The sequence below is a fragment of the Astatotilapia calliptera genome, chromosome 3, assembly GCF_964374335.1.
Source record: "Astatotilapia calliptera chromosome 3, fAstCal68.1, whole genome shotgun sequence".
Taxonomy (NCBI): Eukaryota; Metazoa; Chordata; class Actinopteri; order Cichliformes; family Cichlidae; genus Astatotilapia; species Astatotilapia calliptera.
In genome coordinates this window covers 24,315,861-24,328,737 of record NC_137424.1, presented here as the reverse complement: position 1 = coordinate 24,328,737, position 12,877 = coordinate 24,315,861, and the positions used below count along the sequence as shown (strand labels likewise).

Genomic DNA, 12,877 nt, shown 5'->3' with positions numbered 1-12,877 from the left:
CTATTGAGGCCCCTTACACCACACCAGGGCCTGTGGCACTGGCTGAGGCCACTTACACCACACCAGGGCCTGTGGCTGCTGGCTGAGGCCACTTACACCACACCAGGGCCTTAGTTGCTATTGAGGCCAATTACACCACACCAGGGCCTGTGGCTGCTGGCTGAGGCCACTTACACCACACCAGGGCCTGTGGCTGCTGGCTGAGGCCACTTACACCACACAAGGGCCTGTGGCTGCTGGCTGAGGCCACCTACACCACACCAGGGCCTGTGGCTTCTGGCTGAGGCCACTTACACCACACCAGGGCCTGTGGCTCTTGCTCAGGCCACTCATATCACACCAGACCCTGTGCTTCTGGCCGAGGCCATCTTCACCAAACCTGGCCCTGTGCTGCTTGCTGTGGCCATGTACAACACACCAGGCCCTGTGCTGGTTCCTGAGGCCATCTTCAACAATCCAGGGCCTGTGCTGTTAGATAAATGCTAAACTGAGCCTTTGGGTTAGGGTATTATGCAAAAATGCAGGTATGGTTAAAGGATTGTCTTCGTAACTTCAGGTACTTGCCACCTAATCAGTTGAATCCATAAATTGAGACATTGTGCTGGGGCCAGCAGCTTACGGCCATACCACCCTGAGCACGCCCGACCTCGTCTGATCTCGGAAGCTAAGCAGGGCTGGGCTTGGTTAGTACTTGGATGGGAGACCGCCTGGGAATACCTGGTGCTGTAAGCATTTCATTTTCATGTCACTGAACCGCTTTTGATCCAGAGAAGGGGTGTATTAAAAGACCAAAAGCAGCTGCCCATTAATGAGGGCACATTAACGACATTGCTTTTGGCTGTTTTCCAATGTCTTGTGCTGCTAGCTGATGCCACCTACACCACACCAGGGCCTGAGTGACCGGCTGGGGCCACTTACACCACATCAGGGCCTGTGGCTGCTGGCTGAGGCCACTTACACCACACCAGGGCCTGTGGCTGCTGGCTGAGGCCACTTACACCACACCAGGGCCTGTGGCTGCTGGCTGAGGCCACCTACACCACACCAGGGCCTTAGTTGCTATTGAGGCCAATTACACCACACCAGGGTCTGTGGCTCTTGCTCAAGCCACTTACACCACACCAGGGCCTGTGGCTGCTGGCTGAGGCCACTTACACCACACCAGGGCATTAGTTGCTATTGAGGCCACCTACACCACACCAGGGCATTAGTTGGTATTGAGGCCAATTACACCACACCAGGGTCTTTGGCTCTTGCTCAGGCCACTTACACCACACCAGGGCCTGTGGCAGTGGCTGAGGCCACTTACACCACACCAGGGCCTGTGGCTCTGGCTGAGGCCACTTACACCACACCAGGGCCTGTGGCTGCTGGCTGAGGCCACTTACACCACACCAGGGCCTGTGGCTGCTGGCTGAGGCCACTTACACCACACCAGGGCCTGTGGCTGCTGGCTGAGGCCACTTACACCACACCAGTGCCTGTGGCTTCTGGCTGAGGCCACTTACACCACACCAGGGCCTGTGGCTCTTGCTCAGGCCACTCACATCACACCAGGCCCTGCGCTTCTGGCCGAGGCCATCTTCACCAAACCAGGCCCTGTGCTGCTAGCTGTGGCCATGTACAACACACCAGGCCCTGTGCTGGTTCCTGAGGCCATCTTCAACAATCCATGGCCTGTGCTGTTAGATAAATGCTAAACTGAGCCTTTGGGTTAGGGTATTATGCAAACATGCAGGTATGGTTAAAGGATTGTCTTCGTAACTTCAGGTACTTGCCACCTAATCAGTTGAATCCATAAATTGAGACATTGTGCTGGGGCCAGCAGCTTACGGCCATACCACCCTGAGCACGCCCGACCTCGTCTGATCTCGGAAGCTAAGCAGGGCTGGGCTTGGTTTGTACTTGGATGGGAGACTACCTGGTGCTGTAAGCCTTTCATTTTCATGTCATTGAACCGCTTTTGATCCAGAGAAGGGGTGTATTAAAAGACCAAAAGCAGCTGCCCATTAATGATGGCACATTAACGACATTGCTTTTGGCTGTTTTACAATGTCTTGTGCTGCTAGCTGATGCCACCTACACCACACCAGGGCCTGAGTGACCGGCTGGGGCCACTTACACCACATCAGGGCCTGTGGCTGCTGGCTGAGGCCACTTACACCACACCAGGGCCTGTGGCTGCTGGCTGAGGCCACTTACACCACATCAGGGCCTGTGGCTGCAGGCTGAGGCCACCTACACCACACCAGGGCATTAGTTGCTATTGAGGCCAATTACACCACACCAGGGTCTGTGACTCTTGCTCAGGCCACTTACACCACACCAGGGCCTGTGGCACTGGCTGAGGCCACTTACACCACACCAGGGCCTGTGGCTGCTGGCTGAGGCCACTTACACCACACCAGGGCCTGTGGCTGCTGGCTGAGGTCACTTACACCACACCAGGGCCTGTGGCTGCTGGCTGAGGGCACTTACACCACACCAGTGCCTGTGGCTTCTGGCTGAGGCCACTTACACCACACCAGGGCCTGTGGCTGCTGGCTCAGGCCACTTACACCACACCAGGGCCTGTGGCTGCTGGCTGAGGCCACTTACACCACACCAGTGCCTGTGGCTGCTGGCTGAGGCCACTTACACCACACCAGGGCCTGTGGCTGCTGGCTGAGGTCACTTACACCACACCAGGGCCTGTGGCTGCTGGCTGAGGCCACTTACACCACACCAGGGCCTGTGGCTGCTGGCTGAGGCCACCTACACCACACCAGGGCATTAGTTGCTATTGAGGCCACTTACACCACACCAGGGTCTGTGGCTCTTGCTCAGGCCACTTACACCACACCAGGGCCTGTGGCACTGGCTGAGGCCACTTACACTACACCAGGGCCTGTGGCTGCTGGCTGAGGCCACTTACACCACACCAGGGCCTGTGGCTGCTGGCTGAGGCCACTTACACCACACCAGGGCCTGTGGCTCTTGCTCAGGCCACTTACACCACACCAGGGCCTGTGGCACTGGCTGAGGCCACTTAAACCACACCAGGGCCTGTGGCTGCTGGCTGAGGCCACCTACACCACACCAGGGCATTAGTTGCTATTGAGGCCAATTACACCACACCAGGGTCTGTGACTCTTGCTCAGGCCACTTACACCACACCAGGGCCTGTGGCACTGGCTGAGGCCACTTACACCACACCAGGGCCTGTGGCTGCTGGCTGAGGCCACTTACACCACACCAGGGCCTGTGGCTGTTGGCTGAGGTCACTTACACCACACCAGGGCCTGTGGCTGCTGGCTGAGGGCACTTACACAACACCAGTACCTGTGGCTTCTGGCTGAGGCCACTTACACCACACCAGGGCCTGTGGCAGCTGGCTCAGGCCACTTACACCACACCAGGGCCTGTGGCTGCTGGCTGAGGCCACTTACACCACACCAGGGCCTGTGGCTGCTGGCTGAGGCCACTTACACCACACCAGGGCCTGTGGCTCTTGCTCAGGCCACTCACATCACACCAGGCCCTGCGCTTCTGGCCGAGGCCATCTTCACCAAACCAGGCCCTGTGCTGCTAGCTGTGGCCATGTACAACACACCAGGCCCTGTGCTGGTTCCTGAGGCCATCTTCAACAATCCAGGGCCTGTGCTGTTAGATAAATGCTAAACTGAGCCTTTGGGTTAGGGTATTATGCAAACATGCAGGTATGGTTAAAGGATTGTCTTCGTAACTTCAGGTACTTGCCACCTAATCAGTTGAATCCATAAATTGAGACATTGTGCTGGGGCCAGCAGCTTACGGCCATACCACCCTGAGCATGCCCGACCTCGTCTGATCTCGGAAGCTAAGCAGGGCTGGGCTTGGTTAGTACTTGGATGGGAGACTACCTGGGAATACCTGGTGCTGTAAGCCTTTCATTTTCATGTCATTGAACCGCTTTTGATCCAGAGAAGGGGTGTATTAAAAGACCAAAAGCAGCTGCCCATTAATGAGGGCACATTAACGACATTGATTTTGGCTCTTTTCCAATGTCTTGTGCTGCTAGCTGATGCCACCTACACCACACCAGGGCCTGAGTGACCGGCTGGGGCCACTTACACCACATCAGGGCCTGTGGCTGCTGGCTGAGGCCACCTACACCACACCAGGGCATTAGTTGCTATTGAGGCCAATTACACCACACCAGGGTCTGTGACTCTTGCTCAGGCCACTTACACCACACCAGGGCCTGTGGCACTGGCTGAGGCCACTTACACCACACCAGGGCCTGTGGCTGCTGGCTGAGGCCACTTACACCACACCAGGGCCTGTGGCTGCTGGCTGAGGTCACTTACACCACACCAGGGCCTGTGGCTGCTGGCTGAGGGCACTTACACCACACCAGTGCCTGTGGCTTCTGGCTGAGGCCACTTACACCACACCAGGGCCTGTGGCTCTTGCTCAGGCCACTTACACCACACCAGGGCCTGTGGCTGCTGGCTGAGGCCACTTACACCACACCAGGGCCTGTGGCTCTTGCTCAGGCCACTTACACCACACCAGGGCCTGTGGCACTGGCTGAGGCCACTTACACCACACCAGGGCCTGTGGCTGCTGGCTGAGGCCACCTACACCACACCAGGGCATTAGTTGCTATTGAGGCCAATTACACCACACCAGGGTCTGTGACTCTTGCTCAGGCCACTTACACCACACCAGGGCCTGTGGCACTGGCTGAGGCCACTTACACCACACCAGGGCCTGTGGCTGCTGGCTGAGGCCACTTACACCACACCAGGGCCTGTGGCTGCTGGCTGAGGTCACTTACACCACACCAGGGCCTGTGGCTGCTGGCTGAGGGCACTTACACCACACCAGTGCCTGTGGCTTCTGGCTGAGGCCACTTACACCACACCAGGGCCTGTGGCTGCTGGCTCAGGCCACTTACACCACACCAGGGCCTGTGGCTGCTGGCTGAGGCCACTTACACCACACCAGGGCCTGTGGCTGCTGGCTGAGGCCACTTACACCACACCAGTGCCAGTGGCTGCTGGCTGAGGCCACTTACACCACACCAGGGCATTAGTTGCTATTGAGGCCCCTTACACCACACCAGGGCCTGTGGCTGCTGGCTGAGGCCACCTACACCACACCAGGGCATTAGTTGCTATTGAGGCCACTTACACCACACCAGGGCCTGTGGCTGCTGGCTGAGGCCACCTACACCACACCAGGGCATTAGTTGCTATTGAGGCCAATTACACCACACCAGGGTCTGTGGCTCTTGCTCAGGCCACTTACACCACACCAGGGCCTGTGGCACTGGCTGAGGCCACTTACACCACACCAGGGCCTGTGGCTGCTGGCTGAGGCCACTTACACCACACCAGGGCCTGTGGCTGCTGGCTGAGGTCACTTACACCACACCAGGGCCTGTGGCTGCTGGCTGAGGGCACTTACACCACACCAGTGCCTGTGGCTTCTGGCTGAGGCCACATACACCACACCAGGGCCTGTGGCTGCTGGCTCAGGCCACTTACACCACACCAGGGCCTGTGGCTGCTGGCTGAGGCCACTTACACCACACCAGGGCCTGTGGCTGCTGGCTGAGGCCACTTACACCACACCAGTGCCTGTGGCTGCTGGCTGAGGCCACTTACACCACACCAGGGCATTAGTTGCTATTGAGGCCACTTACACCACATCAGGGCCTTTGGCACTGGCTGAGGCCACTTACACCACACCAGGGCCTGTGGCTGCTGGCTGAGGCCACCTACACCACACCAGGGCATTAGTTGCTATTGAGGCCCCTTACACCACACCAGGGCCTGTGGCACTGGCTGAGGCCACTTACACCACACCAGGGCCTGTGGCTGCTGGCTGAGGCCACCTACACCACACCAGGGCATTAGTTGCTATTGAGGCCAATTACACCACACCAGGGTCTGTGGCTCTTGCTCAGGCCACTTACACCCCACCAGGGCCTGTGGCACTGGTTGAGGCCACTTACACTATACCAGGGCCTGTGGCTCTGGCTGAGGCCACTTACACCACACCAGGGCCTGTGGCTGCTGGCTGAGGCCACTTACACCACACCAGGGCCTGTGGCTGCTGGCTGAGGCCACTTACACCACACCAGGGCCTGTGGCTGCTGGCTGAGGCCACTTACACCACACCAGGGCCTGTGGCTGCTGGCTGAGGCCACTTACACCACACCAGGGCCTGTGTCTGCTGGCTGAGGCCACTTACACCACACCAGTGCCTGTGGCTTCTGGCTGAGGCCACTTACACCACACCAGGGCCTGTGGCTCTTGCTCAGGCCACTCACATCACACCAGGCCCTGCGCTTCTTGCCGAGGCCATCTTCACCAAACCAGGCCCTGTGCTTCTTGCTGTGGCCATGTACAACACACCAGGCCCTGTGCTGGTTCCTGAGGCCATCTTCAACAATCCAGGGCCTGTGCTGTTAGATAAATGCTAAACTGAGCCTTTGGGTTAGGGTATTATGCAAACATGCAGGTATGGTTAAAGGATTGTCTTCGTAACTTCAGGTACTTGCCACCTAATCAGTTGAATCCATAAATTGAGACATTGTGCTGGGGCCAGCAGCTTACGGCCATACCACCCTGAGCACGCCCGACCTCGTCTAATCTCGGAAGCTAAGCAGGGCTGGGCTTGGTTAGTACTTGGATGGGAGACTGCCTGGGAATACCTGGTGCTATAATCCTTTCATTTTCATGTCATTGAACCGCTTTTGATCCAGAGAAGGGGTGTATTAAAAGACCAAAAGCAGCTGCCCATTAATGAGGGCACATTAACGACATTGCTTTTGGCTGTTTTCCAATGTCTTGTGCTGCTAGCTGATGCCACCTACACCACACCAGGGCCTGAGTGACCGGCTGGGGCCACTTACACCACATCAGGGCCTGTGGCTGCTGGCTGAGGCCACTTACACCACACCAGGGCCTGTGGCTGCGGGCTGAGGCCACTTACACCACACCAGGGCATTAGTTGCTATTGAGGCCAATTACACCACACCAGGGTCTGTGGCTCTTGCTCAGGCCACTTACACCACACCAGGGCCTGGGGCTGCTGGCTGAGGCCACTTACACCACACCAGGGCCTGTGGCTGCTGGCTGAGGCCACCTACACCACACCAGGGCATTAGTTGCTATTGAGGCCAATTACACCACACCAGGGTCTGTGACTCTTGCTCAGGCCACTTACACCACACCAGGGCCTGTGGCACTGGCTGAGGCCACTTACACCACACCAGGGCCTGTGGCTGCTGGCTGAGGCCACTTACACCACACCATGGCCTGTGGCTGCTGGCTGAGGCCACTTACACCACACCAGGGCCTGTGGCTGCTGGCTGAGGCCACTTACACCACACCAGGGCCTATGTCTGCTGGCTGAGGGCACTTACACCACAGCAGTGCCTGTGGCTGTTGGCTGAGGCCACTTACACCACACCAGGGCATTAGTTGCTATTGAGGCCCCTTACACCACACCAGGGCCTGTGGCACTGGCTGAGGCCACTTACACCACACCAGGGCCTGTGGCTGCTGGCTGAGGCCACCTACACCACACCAGGGCATTAGTTGCTATTGAGGCCAATTACACCACACCAGGGTCGGTGGCTCTTGCTCAGGCCACTTACACCACACCAGGGCCTGTGGCACTGGCTGAAGTCACTTACACCACACCAGGGCCTGTGGCTGCTGGCTGAGGCCACTTACACCACACCAGTGCCTGTGGCTTCTGGCTGAGGCCACTTACACCACACCACGGCCTTATTTGCTTCTGAGGCCACTTACACCACACCAGGGCCTGTGGCTCTGGATGAGGCCACTTACACCACACCAGGGCCTGTGGCTGCTGGCTGAGGCCACTTACACCACACCAGTGCCTGTGGCTTCTGGCTGAGGCGACTTACACCACACCAAGGCCTGTGGCTGCTGGCTGAGGCCACTTACACCACACCAGGGTCTGTGGCTCTTGCTCAGGCCACTTACACCACACCAGGGCCTGTGGCTCCTGGCTGAGGCCACATACACCACAATACGGCCTTATTTGCTTCTCAGGCCACTTACACCACACCAGGGCCTGTGGCTGCTGGCTGAGGCCACATACACCACACCAGGGCCTTAGTTGCTATTGAGGCCAATTACACCACACCAGGGCCTGTGGCTCTTGCTCAGGCCACTTACACCACACCAGGGCCTGTGGCTCTTGCTCAGGCCACTTACTCCACACCAGGGCCTGTGGCTCTTGCTCAGGCCACTTACACCACACCAGGGCCTGTGGCTCTTGCTCAGGCCACTCATATCACACCAGGCCCTGTGCTTCTGGCCGAGGCCATCTTCACCAAACCAGGCCCTGTGCTGCTAGCTGTGGCCATGTACAACACACCAGGCCCTGTTCTGGTTCCTGAGGCCATCTTCAACAATCCAGGGCCTGTGCTGTTGGATAAATGCTAAACTGAGCCTTTTGGTTAGGGTATTATGCAAACATGCGGGTATGGTTATAGGATTGTCTTCGTAACTTCAGGTACTTGCCACCTAATCACTTGAATCCATAAATTGAGACATTGTGCTGGGGCCAGCAGCTTACGGCCATACCACCCTGAGCACGCCCGACCTCGTCTGATCTCGGAAGCTAAGCAGGGCTGGGCTTGGTTAGTACTTGGATGGGAGACTTCCTTGGAATACCTGGTGCTGTAAGCCTTTCATTTTCATGTCATTGAACCGCTTTTGATCCAGAGAAGGGGTGTATTAAAAGACCAAAAGCAGCTGCCCATTAATGAGGGCACATTAACGACACTGCTTTTGGCTCTTTTCCAATGTCTTGTGCTGCTAGCTGATGCCACCTACACCACACCAGGGCCTGAGTGACCGGCTGGGGCCACTTACACCACATCAGGGCCTGTGGCTCTGGCTGAGGCCACTTACACCACACCAGGGCCTGTGGCTGCTGGCTGAGGCCACTTACACCACACCAGGGCCTGTGGCTGCTGGCTGAGGCCACCTACACCACACCAGGGCCTTAGTTGCTATTGAGGCCAATTACACCACACCAGGGTCTGTGGCTCTGGCTGAGGCCACTTACACCACACCAGGGCCTGTGGCTGCTAGCTGATGCCACCTACACAACACCAGGGCCTAAGTGACCGGCTGGGGCCACTTACACCACATCAGGGCCTGTGGCTCTGGCTGAGGCCACTTACACCACACCAAGGCCTGTGGCTGCTGGCTGAGGCCACCTACACCACACCAGGGCCTTAGTTGCTATTGAGGCCAATTACACCACACCAGGGTCTGTGGCTCTTGCTCAGGCCACTTACACCACACCAGGGCCTGTGGCTGCTGGCTGAGGCCACTTACACCACACAAGGGCCTGTGGCTGCTGGCTGAGGCCACCTACACCACACCAGGGCCTGTGGCTGCTGGCTGAGACCACTTACACCACACCAGGGCCTGTGGCTCTTGCTCAGGCCACTTACACCACACCAGGGCCTGTGGCTCTTGCTCAGGCCACTCATATCACACCAGGCCCTGTGCTTCTGGCCGAGGCCATCTTCACCAAACCAGGCCCTGTGCTTCTTGCTGTGGCCATGTACAACACACCAGGCCCTGTGCTTGTTCCTGAGGCCATCTTCAACAATCCAGGGCCTGTGCTGTTAGATAAATGCTAAACTGAGCCTTTGGGTTAGGGTATTATGCAAACATGCAGGTATGGTTAAAGGATTGTCTTCGTAACTTCAGGTACTTGCCACCTAATCAGTTGAATCCATAAATTGAGACATTGTGCTGGGGCCAGCAGCTTACGGCCATACCACCCTGAGCACGCCCGACCTCGTCTGATCTCGGAAGATAAGCATGGCTGGGCTTGGTTAGTACTTGGATGGGAGACTACCTGGGAATACCTGGTGCTGTAAGCCTTTCTTTTTCATGTCATTGAACCGCTTTTGATCCAGAGAAGGGGTGTATTAAAAGACCAAAAGAAGCTGCCCATTAATGAGGGCACATTAACGACACTGCTTTTGGCTGTTTTCCAATGTCTTGTGCTGCTAGCTGATGCCACCTACACCACACCAGGGCCTGAGTGACCGGCTGGGGCCACTTACACCACATCAGGGCCTGTGGCTGCTGGCTGAGGCCACTTACACCACATCAGGGCCTGTGGCTCTGGCTGAGGCCACTTACACCACACCAGGGCCTGTGGCTGCTGGCTGAGGCCACTTACACCACACCAGGGCCTGTGGCTGCTGGCTGAGGCCACCTACACCACACCAGGGCATTAGTTGCTATTGAGGCCAATTACACCACACCAGGGTCTGTGGCTCTTGCTCAGGCCACTTACACCACACCAGGGCCTGTGGCACTGGCTGAGGCCACTTACACTACACCAGGGCCTGTGGTTCTGGCTGAGGCCACTTACACCACATCAGGGCCTGTGGCTGCTGGATGAGGCGACTTACACCACACCAAGGGCCTGTGGCTGCTGGCTGAGGCCACCCACACCACACCAGGGCCTGTGGCTGCTGGCTGAGGCCACTTACACCACACCAGGGCCTGTGGCTCTTGCTCAGGCCACTCATATCACACCAGACCCTGTGGCTCTGGCTGAGGCCACTTACACCACATCAGGGCCTGTGGCTGCTGGATGAGGCGACTTACACCACACCAAGGGCCTGTGGCTGCTGGCTGAGGCCACCTACACCACACCAGGGCCTGTGGCTGCTGGCTGAGGCCACTTACACCACACCAAGGGCCTGTGGCTGCTGGCTGAGGCCACATACACAACACCATGGCCTTTTTTGCTTCTGAGGCCACTTACACCACACCAGGGCCTGTGGCTGCTGGCTGAGGCCACATACACCACACCAGGGCCTTAGTTGCTATTGAGGCCAATTACACCACACCAGGGCCTGTTGCTCTTGCTCAGGCCACTTACACCACACCAGGGCCTGTGGCTCTTGCTCAGGCCACTTACTCCACACCAGGGCCTGTGGCTCTTGCTCAGGCCACTCATATCACACCAGGCCCTGTGCTTCTGGCCGAGGCCATCTTCACCAAACCAGGCCCTGTGCTGCTAGCTGTGGCCATGTACAACACACCAGGCCCTGTTCTGGTTCCTGAGGCCATCTTCAACAATCCAGGGCCTGTGCTGTTGGATAAATGCTAAACTGAGCCTTTGGGTTAGGGTATTATGCAAACATGCAGGTATGGTTATAGGATTGTCTTCGTAACTTCAGGTACTTGCCACCTAATCAGTTGAATCCATAAATTGAGACATTGTGCTGGGGCCAGCAGCTTACGGCCATACCACCCTGAGCACGCCCGACCTCGTCTGATCTCGGAAGCTAAGCAGGGCTGGGCTTGGTTAGTACTTGGATGGGAGACTTCCTTGGAATACCTAGTGCTGTAAGCCTTTCATTTTCATGTCATTGAACCGCTTTTGATCCAGAGAAGGGGTGTATTAAAAGACCAAAAGCAGCTGCCCATTAATGAGGGCACATTAACGACATTGCTTTTGGCTGTTTTCCAATGTCTTGTGCTGCTAGCTGATGCCACTTACACCACACCAGGGCCAGAGTGACCGGCTGGGGCCACTTACACCACACCAGGGCCTGTGGCTGCTGGCTGAGGCCACCTACACCACACCAGGGCCTTACTTGCTATTGAGGCCAATTACACCACACCAGGGTCTGTGGCTCTTGCTCAGGCCACTTACACCACACCAGGGCCTGTGGCTGCTGGATGAGGCGACTTACACCACACCAAGGCCTGTGGCTGCTGGATGAGGCCACTTACACAACACCAGGGCCTTAGTTGCTATTGAGGCCACTTACACCACACCAGGGCCTGTGGCTCTGGCTGAGGCCACTTACACCACACCACGGCCTTATTTGCTTCTGAGGCCACTTACACCACACCAGGGCCTGTGGCTCTGGCTGAGGCCACTTACACCACACCAGGGCCTGTGGCTCTTGCTCAGGCCACTTACACCACACCAGGGCCTGTGGCTCTTGCTCAGGCCACTCATATCACACCAGGCCCTGTGCTTCTGGCCGAGGCCATCTTCACCAAACCAGGCCCTGTGCTGCTAGCTGTGACCATGTACAACACACCAGGCCCTGTTCTTGTTCCTGAGGCCATCTTCAACAATCCAGGGCCTGTGCTGTTGGATAAATGCTAAACTGAGCCTTTGGGTTAGGGTATTATGCAAACATGCAGGTATGGTTATAGGATTGTCTTCGTAACTCCAGGTACTTGCCACCTAATCACTTGAATCCATAAATTGAGACATTGTGCTGTGGCCAGCAGCTTAGGGCCATACCACCCTGAGCATGCCCGACCACGTCTGATCTCGGAAGCTAAGCAGGGCTGTTCTTGGTTAGTACTTGGATGGGAGACTTCCTTGGAATACCAGGTGCTGTAAGCCTTTCATTTTCATGTCTTTGAACCGCTTTTGATCCAGAGAAGGGGTGTATTAAAAGACCAAAAGCAGCTGCCCATTAATGAGGGCACATTAACGACATTGCTTTTGGCTGTTTTCCAATGTCTTGTGCTGCTAGCTGATGCCACCTACACCACACCAGGGCCTGAGTGACCGGCTGGGGCCACTTACACCACATCAGGTCCTGTGGCTGCTGGCTGAGGCCACTTACACCACACCAGGGCCTGTGGCTGCTGGCTGAGGCCACTTACACCACACCAGGGCATTAGTTGCTATTGAGGCCAATTACACCACACCAGGGTCTGTGGCTCTTGCTCAGGCCACTTACACCACACCAGGGCCTGTGGCTGCTGGCTGAGGCCACTTACACCACACCAGGGCCTGTGGCTGCTGGCTGAGGCCACTTACACCACACCAGGGCCTGTGGCTGCTGGCTGAGGGC

At 57.3% G+C, this 12,877-nt stretch overlaps 5 non-coding genes and 3 pseudogenes across 5 annotated transcripts; all 8 read left to right on the top strand.

Annotated features, from left to right (window-relative positions):
• The first annotated feature begins 613 nt into the window (after positions 1-613).
• On the top strand, positions 614-732 carry LOC145426322 (5S ribosomal RNA). Its single transcript, XR_013907032.1, has one exon. It is a non-coding gene; the product is annotated as a 5S ribosomal RNA (ribosomal RNA).
• A 1,095-nt stretch (positions 733-1,827) lies between these two features.
• On the top strand, positions 1,828-1,936 carry LOC145427470 (5S ribosomal RNA; annotated as a pseudogene).
• A 1,851-nt stretch (positions 1,937-3,787) lies between these two features.
• Positions 3,788-3,906, top strand: LOC145426685 (5S ribosomal RNA). The gene has a single exon (XR_013907396.1). It is a non-coding gene; the product is annotated as a 5S ribosomal RNA (ribosomal RNA).
• Positions 3,907-6,581: 2,675 nt separating this feature from the next.
• On the top strand, positions 6,582-6,700 carry LOC145427387 (5S ribosomal RNA; annotated as a pseudogene).
• A 1,880-nt stretch (positions 6,701-8,580) lies between these two features.
• Positions 8,581-8,699, top strand: LOC145426796 (5S ribosomal RNA). The gene has a single exon (XR_013907514.1). It is a non-coding gene; the product is annotated as a 5S ribosomal RNA (ribosomal RNA).
• Positions 8,700-9,794: 1,095 nt separating this feature from the next.
• On the top strand, positions 9,795-9,913 carry LOC145427086 (5S ribosomal RNA). Its single transcript, XR_013907810.1, has one exon. It is a non-coding gene; the product is annotated as a 5S ribosomal RNA (ribosomal RNA).
• Positions 9,914-11,287: 1,374 nt separating this feature from the next.
• LOC145426617 (5S ribosomal RNA) lies at positions 11,288-11,406 on the top strand. Its single transcript, XR_013907327.1, has one exon. It is a non-coding gene; the product is annotated as a 5S ribosomal RNA (ribosomal RNA).
• Positions 11,407-12,301: 895 nt separating this feature from the next.
• Positions 12,302-12,420, top strand: LOC145427437 (5S ribosomal RNA; annotated as a pseudogene).
• Positions 12,421-12,877: the final 457 nt, after the last annotated feature.